Source organism: Triturus cristatus, chromosome 6 (genome assembly GCF_964204655.1).
Source record: "Triturus cristatus chromosome 6, aTriCri1.1, whole genome shotgun sequence".
Taxonomy (NCBI): domain Eukaryota; kingdom Metazoa; phylum Chordata; class Amphibia; order Caudata; family Salamandridae; genus Triturus; species Triturus cristatus.
Window position 1 is genome coordinate 209972537 of NC_140589.1, and position 14543 is coordinate 209987079.

A 14543-nucleotide genomic window follows, 5' to 3' on the forward strand; every position below is an offset into this window, starting at 1 on the left:
AGTAATAAAGGTAGAGTGAGTGTCTGGGAGTGGATTAAAAAGTTCTGGGGTGAAGTCAAGATTACACAGCTGCGGTATTCTGTATGAGGACATATAACAGTGACAGCCGCTAGCTTCTGAGCAGAGCTTTAAGCATTGGCACTTATTCTTTTGCAAATTAAGCGCTGCCTGAGCCCCAGATGCATATGGACGGGTCCCAAGGGTACCCTCCCCTTGACTGGCTGACCACAACATTTTGTAGCAGCCTTTACAGAACTCATGCTCACGATCTCCAATGAAATGCTTTTTAATGAAAGAATGTTTTTAAGTGCCACAAAAAGGAACACACATGAAAGGTAATATTAAATTTTAGTCACAGCAGAAATCGTAATTTTTTGGTGTTATCGTCATTTTAGGGATTCTGGCGAATTCTCAGGTGATTTTACCATGTGTAAATGAGCTCCTGCTGGAATTTGAACAATCATGCCTGAGTGAAAACTTTTTTCTCTAATGATTTCCTGCGAGGTTCTGGAGGGTGTTCCACAAGCTAAAATAAGATAACATTTTCTATAAGTTCACACTATCTTCCTGAACTATGTGAGAATAAAATCTGGTATTCTGAGAAAAACATGTACTTCTGATTGCTGCAGAAGAATGTATGTTAACTCCTTAGTGATCAACTACAGCTTCACCAGAGTTCTAATAATGAATAAGAGCATTAACACGTTGCGTTCAAGACAAAATTGAGGCACTCTTAAAGGCATTTTGTTGTAATGGGAGCTGTTAAATTTAAAGTCTTTCCTGAGGAGAAAGCTGAAGTAAATGAGCATTGAGCTATTAATGCAGGCATGAAACCAGCAGGTTAAAAATGTGCAGGGAGGGAAAAAGTGGGCTATTTAACTGTACCCCTTGTCCAATGATGACTTGAAAAATTGTTAATAAATCTATTGTAAAATCATCCGTCTAGGTAAACCTAAAAACACACAATATGTATGCACTGATGAGATGCAAATACATTTCAAATAGAATGATTGGTATGATTCACCCAGTTTCCAAAATGAATACATGATTCTTGATTTAGGTTTGCCAAAAGAAAAGTCCCTTGTGTAAATATTTACATCAGTCTTCAGAAATACAAAATCGAATAAAATAGTTCATGTTCATGCGAAATGTAAAGGTTTATTTTAAGTGCACTTCTTATAATCAATTATATTTATGAATACTCAGCCAACACGTGTTTCAGAGTATAGGGGCAGGTTAGCCCCGGGCTTTTTCAAGGCTCGGAATGTGCAAATGAAGCAACAAAAGATAACCATATTAGATATAAACAAACCAGAAATGACACAATTATTCATGATATATTTCAAAATTTGAAAGGAAATTACAGAAAGACAAAAAAAGGATTTATAAGACAATGAGAAGAGAATAAAATAAAAGAGCATTAATTATTAAGGACAATAATTGAAGAGACCTAAGTGATGCATGCTGTGTGTGACACTCTGTGAGACCTTACTCCTTGAAAGTAACTCAGAAAAGTATACTATTATAAACACCTACTTGGTGATGCGTGAGCCCACATCCGGAAAGGTACATGGTGGAGAGAATAAACTCAAATAGATCTCATGCATGATCCTAGTGTTCTAAATACCCAAATGCAAATGTATGACAGATGCTGTTCACCTTGTCCCTCTTTTTGAGAAACTGTATGGGGTGCAGAGAAAGTACTTTAACACATTGAACAACTCTAACTCTCACCCCTGCACAAGACCTTTTCAGTGGGGTAGGGAGTGTCCAGTAGGGCTGCACCTCTTGCCTATCCTGAGCAGCCACATCACCTCTACGCCCCTGTTTCAAACTTCCTTCACAGACTTTTGGGATACTTCAAGATGATGTCACCCAGGAGTCACTTGCCACATGTGCTCTGGGGGGGTCTCCATTCCACCCCTCGTTGCCATCACTGCCAGAGCCTGCCAAAGCAAAGCTTCAAGGGAGGCCGCCTCCTGGTTTGGATCCAGGGTCTGGGCTCCCTCCCTTTATTTAGCCGGTTTGGACCTGCTCTATTCCTGGCACAGGATGACAGCTGGCTGACCGATGCAGAGCCGTTCACCCCACCCCTTCCTTCTGAGGAGCAGACCTAATCAAGATTAATTGCGCCCTTTGTGAGGCCTTTCTCCTGCTGCTGGAGAGAAAATTCATTAACTCAGCCCAGCAGGGTGTCAAAAGGCCTTTGCTCTGATCCTGAGCTGAGCCAGAGAAACAAGGCATTCCTGAATGACCCTTAAGCTGTACAGATATGACTTTGGATGTTCATCATTATTATTTTCAGACAGGCTACACTGTACATTGGTATGACTCTGGGGTCTTTAGACAAAGGGGAAGCCGAGATGCACTCTAAGGCAGTCTTCTCCATAGTGTATGATGGAGAGTTACTGCAGACCAGAAAATAAAGCACACTGACTTTCCCTATCCGTGTACACCAACATTATAAGGCATATCCCAGGTCAATACCCAACCCTGCAGAGTCCCTTCTGCGCCAGGCTACCTGTGCGCAGTTCCTGGGCTGCAAACAACAGGAGTCTCCCATGCACAGTCCTCACACTTGCACATACGTGTTCACGTGTAACCAGCCAAGTGCCTCTTACCTTTCCTGCGTCGAAGCGGCCTTATTTTAAAAACTGGACACTGGCGATAAACATGTGCAGTCCGTTTTACCATGAGTTTACTATGGGTGAATCACAGAGTTTGAGGCTCTCCCACAGTAAAAAGTCAAGGATCAGGTGATCATCAAGCGAAAAATTCAAGGCAGATTAGATGGTCAGAACCACCTTCTCACAGATCAAACATGTACAGCTGGAACCGTAAGGCTCAGATCATGGTGCCATTCCTGTTGAGATGCCACAATTACCCAAGTTAGGGCCAGATGTAGGTAACTTCAATTTAGTGAGTCCTTAATAGCGATTTTTACCGAATCGCTATTAAGGACTCGCTAAATGGAATGTAGGTAGGAATCGCTAAAATATTAGCGATTCCTTAACATTCGTTAATAACGAATCGGTAATTGAGATTCGTTATTAAGGAATACCTACCCATTCATTCCTATGGGCTAGGAGGCCCATAGGAATGAATGGGAAGATATTCACTATTAGCGATTCGGTGTTACCGAATCGCTAATAGCGGGAGCTATTTCAAGGGTGCCAGGGTGTCCAAAGGACACCCTGTTACACCCCTGAAATGTGCATGTGTGCACATGTGGCACACATGCATGCCCTAAGGGCATGGATGTGTGCCACATGGCACATTTAAAAAAGCAAAAAAGTGCTTTTGCAAAGGAAATCGCTACTTACCACTAACTTGAAGTTGGTGGTAATTAGCGATTCCTTAAGGCTGAAGTGCACTATTTTTAGTGCTACGTACATTGCATTTAAGGAATCTGTATTTCCGATTCCTTAAATGCAAGAGCCAACTAAGGAATCGCTATTTTGCGATTCCTTATTTTGCAAGTAGGTTTCATCTCACCTACATTGCACTCAGCCAATACCAGTCAGTAACATAGAAATTCTGCGAATTTCTGCGTTACCGCTCGGTATTTGGCCACCTACATCTGGCCCCAAGTCTTTAAATCACAGCATCCTAAACTGTAAAAGTGATGAAGGAACTACTCTTTTTCTGATCAAAAAAAGGTGTCCGTCTAGCGATTCTTTATGGCGACTCAGTTGCCCAAAGAGGATATTTTGATGATATTACCCGACCACCCAATATTTAGAAACATAATTTTGACAATGCGGTTCAAAGTGTACCACTACTCTGCACTTTACCCCTATTCTCTCACTGATGTGTGCACACCTAGAATATGCTTTCTTGCAACAATACACGTTCAAGGTGTTGAAGTCACTAGCTAGCGCCAATGCGCTAAAGTTTTTACTACACCAGTACATTCTGTCCTATTGCCTTCACTTGACTCCAGTTCTTAACATTTTGTAGATCTCTGTAAAGGAGTTAAAAAGTTTTTGGGACGGACACTGGAAAGGCTTTCTCGAGACACCTTATCAACTTGGACTTGAGATGTCTGACAGATAGTCTAGAGTGAAGTGCTTGGCCAGGGACATACCACTTGATAATGGCAGTTAAAAATTCGGAGTAATTACAAAAAAATAAAGGATTATTATAGGATTACTCTGCTATGAGAGACGTCTGTGATCAAATTAGCAGTAGTGTTCTGTATCAGCTGCAGTTGATTCGAAAGCTTCTTAAGCACCCCAGACAGACTCAACTGCCATAATACTTACATGACTGGACCAGGGCTTTTATGACTGGCACATGTAATCATGTCTTGTGAAAGGGCAGTATTCCATTTAGGGGTTTTGCCCGACCGGGCCCAGGGGCCAGAACCCCTGGTTCTCCTACAGGAGGAAAGCTTTCTTACACTGCAGTTCAGCTGTATGGCCTTCGATAGATCCTGCCACATAATTGTGGTCACATAATTGCGCCGACAAACTCTAGGAGTAAATGTCCTCACTGCTCTTTTGAATTAGGTTCCCTGGCCACGGCCCCAGTTGTTAAGACCCCATCTTCTCAAACTGTTTTCAAAATGTGCTTATTAAACTGTCGTTTGATGCCTAAACACGCAATTGAACTCCGGTTACTGTTGGAAGAACAAGATCCAGATGTCCTGTTCCTTACTGAAACATGGCTCATCAACGTATCCGATCCGGTGCGGGTTCAAGCACTTTCCCCTGGATATCTGATCCAGAGGCAAGATCGGGAATTAAATAGAGGAGGTGGCCTGGCTATTATTTATAAAGATAAAATCAATTGTCGCATATCGGCAAGTTTGATTCCTGATTGTGAAAGTCTCTCTTTTGCACTTGGTTTCTCTCATACTTGTACCTTTTCTGGGGTCATATTATATCGGCCTCCAGGAGCTATTGGTCATTTTAGTAGAGACCTACCAGAGGTAATAGCCAAGTCAGTCAGTTCTCTTCCCAATTTCTCCATATTAGGTGATTTTAATATTCATTTTGACGATGCGTCTTCACCTGTTGCAGAGGAAGTAACCGACAGTCTGGATGCTCTGTTACTTAATTTGAAAGTGTCTGGTCTCACCCACCAAAAAGGCCATCATCTTGACCCTATTTTTTCCAACATTAATAATCTTCTTGTTGAAAAGCCAATCCCTATACCTTGGTCGGATCATTACATGATTTCCTTCTAATGGACCCCTCTGGTTAGTAGTCAGCCAGTGGAAACGGTTAAAAAATGGAGCCGAAACTGGTACTAACTCCCCACTGAGTCCTGGGCTCTAATCCTCGGTAATACCAGACCAGGATTTGAGGATGACCCTGAAACCGCTAACAATAAGTTTAATAACTGGCTTGACTCCTCCTTAGATCTGCTGGTCTCCAAAAAATGGATGACTAACAAGAAAGGTTTGAACAGAATACAGTGGTACTCTCCCAAGCTTAGCGAGTTGAAGCAAAAATGTAAACGCTTGGAGAGAAGCTGCAGGAAAGATTTATCTACCGTTAATAAAACCAAATACAGAGAGGCTACTAAAGCTTACAAGGCAGAAATTAGAAGCGTTGAATCCCTGTACTACGATAAAGTATTATCTTAGCCTCCAACTCCCCCCGCGAAATTTTCCAGATTGCGAAATCTCCGCTTAACCCCCCCCCCCCCCTCTCCTCTCTTGCCATCTGATGACATTTCAGGACGCTGTAACAATCTTGCAAAAAAATTTTTTTTTTACTTAATTGAAGATATTTATTTGACTTTTTCCCCTACTCCAGCATTCTTAAATACCCCTGTTTTGGAGGATCAATCACAAATGCCCGATCTCCTCCTAGAGACAACCCCTCCAATGGATATGAAATCCCTAAAAAACTATCTCAATCAATGAAATCTTGCTCCCCTAGCGATGGGGCTCCCCACACTATTCTGAATCAGGTTTCTGGTACAGTTTCTACAACCATACTGGACCTTATTAACATCTCACTTTCCTCTGGACTCATTCCCTCTCTTTGGAAACGGGCCATGGTCAAAGCCCTCCTCAAAAAACTGAGTTTGGACCCAGAAGTATTTGCGAATTACCGGCCGAACTCGCTTCTGCCAGGGATCTCAAAAATTGGTGAAAAGTATGTTAACTTTGTTCTCTCTGCTTTCCTGGAGAAGAATTAATGTTTTCACCCCTCACAAACCGGTTTTAGACCCCAACAAGGCACGGAGACTGCACTGCTGGTTGTAGTTGAAGAAGCCAGAAAAATTCTGGATGTCAGCGGTTTCGTGGCAATTGTCCTGCTTGACCTTAGCGTGGCCTTCGACACGGTTAATCACCAACTACTGATCTCGAGACTCAGAGAGGTAAGAGTGACTGGAACTGCACTTAAGTGGCTAGAGTCCGTTCTGCATTACAGATCATTCCAAGTATTTGAGGAAAACGTTATTTCCGAAAGTATGCCTTTGAGATGCGGGGTGCCTCAGGGTTCCTCCCTGAGCCCCACGCTTTTTAATGTTTACATGAGCCCCCTGGCCGAGGTTGTCAAGCCCTTTGGCATTCAGATTGTCACCTATGCTGATGACACTCAGTTGATTGTGTCCCTTAACCAATCTGATAATGCGGAGACTAATCTGGCTAACTTTTTGGAAAGGGTCTCCACATGGATGGACGGCTCTTTTTTTAAAACTTAATGGGGCTAAAACTGAGTTGTTGTTCTTGGGCAAAACCCCCACCCTGGATGCCAGCTTACTCTGGCCTAGATGCTTAAGCGTTATGCCTCCTCCCAAAGATCAGATTAAAAGCCTTGGTGTCTGGCTGGATCATAATTTAAATTTTAAGGAGCAAGCACGGAAGGTGGCAGGTACCTGCTATGGGATACTGAAGATGATTAGAAAAATTCTCCCCTTGTTGCCTTTCAACGCAAGGAGACTGTTGGTTCAAGCTCTGATCCTTTCTCGTCTTGACTACGCCAATGTGCTTTATTTAGGATCTCCGTGCTCAACTATCAAAAAACTACAAACCGTACAAAACTGTGCAGTCCCATAATCGGGATTCCGCAAGACCGCATATTGCCTCTCTCCATTGGCTTCCGGTTGCGGAATGAGCTCAGATTAAAGCACTGTGTATTGTCCATAAGACTATCGGCTAAGTGTCCACAGATTCTTCGATCTATCATCTCTCCCTATCACCCCAAAAGATCTCGGCGCTCTGGGAATAAACTTCTGGCAGTTATTCCCGGGATAAATAGATCTCGGAGTGGTGGACACCTGTTCTCATATACCGCGGCGAAATGTTGGAACCAGCTACCTAACTATATTCGTCTTGAGGACAACTATCTGTCTTTTTGCAAACTCCTGAAAACCTTTCTGTTTCCCTGATGCCTGGCTGTAGTACTGTGATGACTCTGCTTCTAGCGCTGGGAGGCCTCCGGGTAGCCATGTGCTTTAGAAATGCATATTCATTCATTCATTCATTCATTCAGTATGCATTTACTGGGAAGTTTCACTTTGGACACCAGAGTATCAAGAGATAGTTTGTCATAGACTAGATAGCCAGGTTTCAAACTGCCTTGGCTAGAGCAAGTAGTGGACCTATCACCTGTGGACAGACGCTAGTATTACAATTGGTGGACATAAAGTCTTGGTGGAATTCAGTCTTAAGTAATTACTCAAAATCCACCAACGTATCAAAGAGTACGCACATCGTTGTGAAGTGTCTATCTGTGTAGTTTGAGAGGCCAAAGATGAGCTACCCATCATTCGTGTACATTTCAAATCAGGCCAATTCAAGGTAGCCAGGGGTTGCATGTAGATAGTGAATATGAACTAAAACAGAATGCATCTTATGGAACTGTGCAGTAAATATCCTTAGGCTTTTAAAACAAAAAAATGGCAACTGTGTTTTCTCTAGATTAGTCAGTGCAACACCAGGCCCAAGAGGCTTTTGATAACGTGGTTGCCAGGATGACATGGCTGATGGCGTTGAATGCAGCTCAGAGGCCCACAAATACTCCAATCAAAGTAGCATTTTGGTCTTATCGTATTTTGGTTACATCCTTGCACTGCTAATGTCAGGCAACTATTTTTGCCTTTTGCATTTTCTATAGCATTTGAAATGGAGCATTCAATGGGGGTGTATGACCCTCCCTCTTTCCCCTCATTGCTGCTTCCTACTTTTTCTTAGTGTCTGCTTTTGCTCTCTCCCAAGCCGGTGATTGCTCCCTCGGTCTGCTCACTTGTTTCTTAGTCTCACACCTGCTTCCAAACTTGCTAGTTTATTCAGATCTTTGTCTCCTCCCTGCTCGCTCTTTTTTCCTCCATGCAAACTAGACATGTCCAATTTTTTTACTACCTAGTATTTATTTATTGGTGTTATCCATTCTAAACATTTATATTACTGTCATTCATATTTGGTGTCTTTCATTCATAACATTGCATTGTAACAAAAGTATGTAAGTACAGTCAAAAGGAAGTGCATGCAAGTATTTTCAAATTTTGCAAATTTCTTACATGTACTGTTATTTAAGAAGCAGCTTTTATTAGTTCATCATATAGCAGTGCACTTTAGAACATTACAATGTTTAATTAAACTTTTCAATCAACAAGAGATAAAAAGCACTCTAACAGAACATAACCAACCATGTATATGTATACAGTATTCCATATGCAACCGCTTTATTAGTATCATAATGCCCAATATATAATGCCAGAGGCCCAGTTCCTTCCTGCTGCGTTATACTCGTATTTGAAGGTTATGCTCATATATGTAGGTTAATAGTAATCACGACAGAGAACATACTCAAAGAGAGGGCTCTTTGGGGGGTTTACAATGTGAGTCATAAACACTTCAAGGATTTCATCCCAATACAAGTAAATTCATATTTTCTTTATTCCCCTTATTTCTTCTTTATGTAGCAATAATGATTCTGCTTTTATAAATTATCCACTTGTCCATGGGACAGAAAGCTTCATAAATATATCTGCCTTTAAGAAAACTTCACTTGTCCCTTTGGTGCCGTGCAGTGAGGTGACAAATTATGGCAACATACTCATTGAATAAGAGCTCTGAAAATAGCCTCTCTGATTATGCCAGGGCTCATATTCTAGAGCTTTGCATTCCAGAAGGACAAGACACTTACCTCTGGTAATGCCTTATCTGGCCATAATCTAGCCACTAATTCCTCACCTTACAACTTCCCAGGCATCAGGCTGGATCCGGAAGGTGTCAGGCTGGATCCGGAAGACTTCTTCTTGAGCAATACCCTTGCGCGGCGGTAGGAGGAATTGGTCGGCTCCATGTGATGTTGGAGTCGTCCACATCGAAAGTGGCGTCCACGTCACCTATACAGGCACCACCCCGGCACGCTTACATCAGTTACTTTTCACGACTTTCCACGGAGCCATAAGTACACCTACAGTGGTGTGTGTAGAACAACTAGGGCCCTGAAAGGGTTCATCCCTGACCCTAAAAACCTGCCCGCAGGGAGGATGAGTGGGTCGGTAAGGAATCTGGAGGTAGATTAGGTCTCTACCAGATAAGGCGTTATCGAAGGTAGGTAACGTGTCCATCTTTTAAAGATATCTAGCCGCAGATTCCATACCTTAGAATAGATGCCCAAGCAATACCATCCCGGAGGAGGGACTGCATACAAGTTGTGACCAGGAAGCCCTACAGGACAAAGCAGCCAAAAAGGCCGTCCCTGCAGACTTCCCTGTCCAGGCAGTAGTGCTTAGTGAACATGTGCAGTGATGCCCATGTTGCTGCCTGACAGGTGTCAAAGACAGAAACACCATGTTGCAACGCTGTGGTGGCAGCCTTAGCTGGTGGAATGAGCTCTCAAGCCTTCGGGATGCTGTTTCTTGGCCAGAGTGTAGCACATTTTGATGCAGAGGACGACCAATTGATAGTCCTCTTCTGCACTGCACAACCTTTTTTTGATCCGACGTACCCCACGAAGAATTGTTCTTCCAGCTGGAAGTCTTTAGTGCGGTCAAGGTAAAACGGCAACACTCTCTTTGAGTCCAGCCGGTGGAGTCGCTCCTCCTCTTGAGGGGTGCGGAGGAGCATAGAAAGTGGGCATGGTGATGGATTGCCCCACGTGGAATAGTTTTACCACTTTTAGTAAGAAAGAGGTCCCAGTGCAAAGCTCCTACTTATTAGGGAAGATGGTCATGTCAGGAGGCTTGGATGGCAGGGCCTGCAATTCGCTCACCCTGCTGTTAGAAGTTATTGACACTAAAAAGGCTGTTTTGATGGAAAGCAGCTGGAGAGGTCAGTCACGCAGAAGTTGGAATGGAGTGCACAATAGGAAGGTGAAAACCAACTTAAGGTCCCAATGACGCATGATGAATGGGGAAGGTGGGAACATATCTATAAGGCCCTTAAGAAATCTGTTTACAATTGCGGATTTAAATAAAGAGGGTTGGTCTGCCAGCCTCAAGAAGGCAGACAAGGCTAAAAGGTACCTTTTAAGAGTGCCCAGAGAAGAGTCTTGCTGGGCAAGGGTCAAAATAACGAGAATGACTAGAGAGGGAAGCAGAAAGAGGATTAATAGATCTTCCTGTGCAATATTTTACAAATGTCTGCCACAGGCAGGCATACACAGTCTTGGGTGAGGGATGCCTTGCTGCCAAAATCACATCACAGACTTTGGGAGGAAGGTCGAATGCTGTCAACTGCCGCCGCTCAATGTCCATGCAAGAAGGTGCAGAGTTGACAGACTCGGGTTGAAGACCCGCTCATGCTGCTGCGACAGAAGGTACTCATGTAGGGGCAGCCTGATCAGAGGATGAATGCTCCGTTGTAGAAGCTTTGGATACCAGAAACTCCGTGCCGAGTCCGGAGCCACAAGAATGACTTGGGCTCAGTAGCTCCTGACCTTCTTGGGCACTCTGGACAGGAGTAGTATTGACGTAAAGGAGGCCTGAGCTCCACTTGAGAAAAAAAGCGTGGCCGAGCGAGTGCAGGCTTGGAAACTCCAGCACGCAAATCTGCTGCCATTGCGTGTTCTCAGAGGAGGCAAACCAAGGCTCACCCAACTTCTGAAAGAGACCATGCGCCACCGCTGTATGGAGACGCCATTTGTGATCCGATACACATTGACAGCTGAGTTTGTCTGCCCTGGTGTTCAGGGAAACTGCCAGGTGTTTAACCACCAGGGATATGCCCTGCTGTTCCAGCCATTTCCAGAGACGAAGGGCCTCTTGATAAAGGGTCCAGGACCCCACCCCGCCCTGCTTGTTGCATTGCCACATGGCAGTGGTGTTGTCCGTGAACAACACTATTCCGCCCTGATTGTTGCAGTACCACATGGCAGTGGTGTTGTCCCTGAACACCTAAACCAGCTTTCCCTTGATGGAAGGAAGAAAGGCTTTCAATGCCAAGTGAATAGCTTGGAGCTCCAGCAAGTTGATGTTGAGTCCAGATTCCGCTGGAGACCAGAGTCCTCCGATCATTACCTCCCCCAGATGGCCGCCCCATCCCAGGAATGACGCATCTGTCACTACTGTGTGATCTGGTTGCGGAAGGGAGAGGGGTCTGCTTCTGACCCAATCGCGAATGGTCAGCCACCACTGCAGATACTGTGCAGTTCCTCCGAGATCTGGACCACGTCTGTGAGATTCCCCTGATGCTGCGCCCACTGTAACTTCAGGTCTCACTGCAGAGCCTGCATAAACCATCTGGCATGTGTCACTAACAGGATGCAGATGACCATGGGGACCAGCAGGTATATGAAAATTGGTGTCCTGCAAGCCAACGCTACCATACAGTCTCTGGGGTCTAGGGAAGACAAGATATAAAACAGAGTGAGCATTTTGAACTTTTCCTTTCTGAGGAAGTAGTTGAGGGCTCGCAAATCTAGAATCTTTTTTCGGGACCAGAAAGTAGCGGAAGTAGCAACCACAGCCTACTTCTGACGCTGGAACCCTCTCTATGGCTCCTTGGCCAAGGGAGTCCTGTCTTTCTCCTGAAGGAAGTTCAGGTGGTCCTCCATCAACCAGTTGTAAGTTGAAGGAATGGAGAAAGGGGTTGTCTCGAAGGGAAGGGAGTAGCCCTTTAAGTCTATCCAAACAACCCACCTGTACGATGGGATTTTTTGCCAGTGGTGGAGGTGATGGCTGATCCTGCCACCAACGATTTTGAAGTGCTGGACTAGGAAGGTATAACGGCCGCAAGGGAGGAGTGGACTGACTACCTCTGGCCGCCCAACCCATAGGGGTCGAAGGGAGCTGTGTACACTGCTGTACAGAGGTTTCTGAACTTGCACTGTCTTGTAGCTAGGATATGGCTGGCATTGCTTAAAGGCCAAGAAGGGAGCGAAAAAGGGACGGGTGGTCACTGAGCGGCCCAAGGATTTGGCCATAGCCTTAAAGTCCTTAAAGAGCTCCAGGGCCATATCTACCTGGTATCCGAAGAGAAGGGTGTCATCAAAGGGCATGTCCATAAGGGAAGCCTGGACATCCCCACAAAAGCCAGAAGTTCTCAGCCAGGCATGGCTGCGAACAGCCACTGATGAAATTGCTCTGCCCAGCTAGTCGGTTGTGTCAAGCCCACATCGAACTGTGAAGTTTGCTGCATCTCTCCCATCTGATACTATTGGGAGAGAATGGTCTGGGCTTCCTCCGGGACCTGTGGCAGAACTTGCGCAATCGTTTCCCACAAAGAGTGGGCATAACGGCCCAATAGGCAGGCAATGTTCACTGACAGCAATGCGGGGCTGGCAGAAGAAAATATTTTCTTGCACTAACTATCCAGCCTGTTGGATTCCCTATCCAGGGTTCCGGAAGGGAACGCGCCTTGTGAAGTAGAGGCTTGGACCACCAAGCTCTTGCGGGTAGGGTGGTTGCTGAGAAATTTAGGATCGTCAGGTGCAGGGTGATGGTGGCAGGTGATTGTCCTAGTCATACAGGTTTACAAAAGGTCATCAGTCAAGGCCTTGTTGAAATGCAGGAGAGATTCTGAGGAGGAGACACCCGGCTGCAGAACCTCTGTCAAGATGTTTGTTTTGACTTTCACTGAAGGAGCTGAAGGTCCAGGACCTTAGCTGCCCTTCTCAACACCATAGCATATGAAGCCCCCTCCTCCGTAGTCAAGCTAGGGGGAGAAAGAAGGCCAGAATCTGGATGGGTATCCAATCCACTGGCCTCACCCAATTCCTCATATCAGTCCATTACGTGCTCCGGCTGGTCTTGTAAAGGGTTTAGCGACCTCTCTCAATCTTCCTCCATTCCTAGCTCCTCAAACTAAGGTTGAAGAACCTACCTAGGACACAAGAATGCTGTTTGTGCCAGATTCAGCATTGGTAGGCACTGATTCGGCTCTGGGACGTTGGGGACGAGAATGGGGCTGGCGCTGCTGGGGGCGTCGGACGTTTCAGTGGGGGGAGGCATAGAGCCGGCGAGAGTCACAGAGACACGACCAGCACCAGTCCGGATCCACCACAAGGTCCAATGGGGGGCATCATTGCAGAACCTGATGAAACCCCCTCTGAACCTCTGGGGTCAAAAGATGCAACGGGAGGGTCAGGACACTCAAATATGAGGCACATGGCGTCTTATAATTCTTTAAGCTGAACAGGGGTCAGACCGGCTCCTGGAAAGGCAGGAAAGCACAGAGACGACCTAGGCACTGGTTCCGCAGAACGAGGCTTTTAGCGTCGAGAATCCTCCGTCACATCGGCCAACGGATGGGGAGAATTTGAAGCACGCTTTGACTTCTTGTGTTTCTTATGCCTCTTTCCTGAATGACTAGACAAGAGACGAGGACTTATGAAATCCCTGAGCGGTGCCTGGACTTCCTCTCAACCGGGTCCTGGCACGAGACCTCCCGGGCGAACGCCATGGAGCTGAACACCGGGCTGCAAGCAGCCTTAGGAACTGCTTCCTCAAAGCCTTCGGAGCCATTGCCCAGTAGTCAGAGCACGACTTCAAGTCGTGGTCGCACACCAGAGACAAATGAAGTGTGGATCTGTCAGCGAAAAGGCGCGATGGCAGTCACCACACAGTTTGAATCCTGAAGTTTTCTTTGACATTGTGGAAAACCCTACACACCCAAAACTGTCGACAAAACATTGAAAAAAGCCTGTCAAAAAGTGACAGAGGGTAGCTCCCACCACATATCTGCGATAGCTGGCGCGTAAAGAAAAGAACAGACGTGAGCTGCTGAGGTGGTGCTTATATAAGTGACACGATCGTTGCAGACGTCAAGTGGAGCCGTCCGACGCTAGCTACTGGCAAGCAAGGGTATTGCTCAAGCAAAAGTTTTCCGGATCCAGCCTGAAGCCTGGGAAATTCTAAGGTAAGGATCCTGCAGCAAGATGTCTCTATCAGATATGCCGAATTTTTCCACCTTTCTGCAAATTTATGTACTCAAGCTGGAAGCAGCGAGAAGTGGTAATTTCAGGGATGGAACATCCTTTTCGTTTCTGTGTACACCTACATGTTTAAAGGTTTCTACCAACTCTTCTCAACTCTTCCCATACTAGAACATGTTGGAAATTTACTCCCGACAAGGGCAGAAGTAAAACTGTTTTCCAGGGTGGGAAAAAAGGGATTGAAGGGAAAGTAAACTT

General features: G+C 45.3%; 1 protein-coding gene across 1 annotated transcript in view; it reads right to left on the reverse strand.

Moving 5' to 3' along the window:
* ENPP5 (ectonucleotide pyrophosphatase/phosphodiesterase family member 5) overlaps positions 1 to 14543 on the reverse strand; it is a 250896-nt gene that overhangs the window by 73614 nt on the left and 162739 nt on the right. The window lies entirely within an intron of this gene.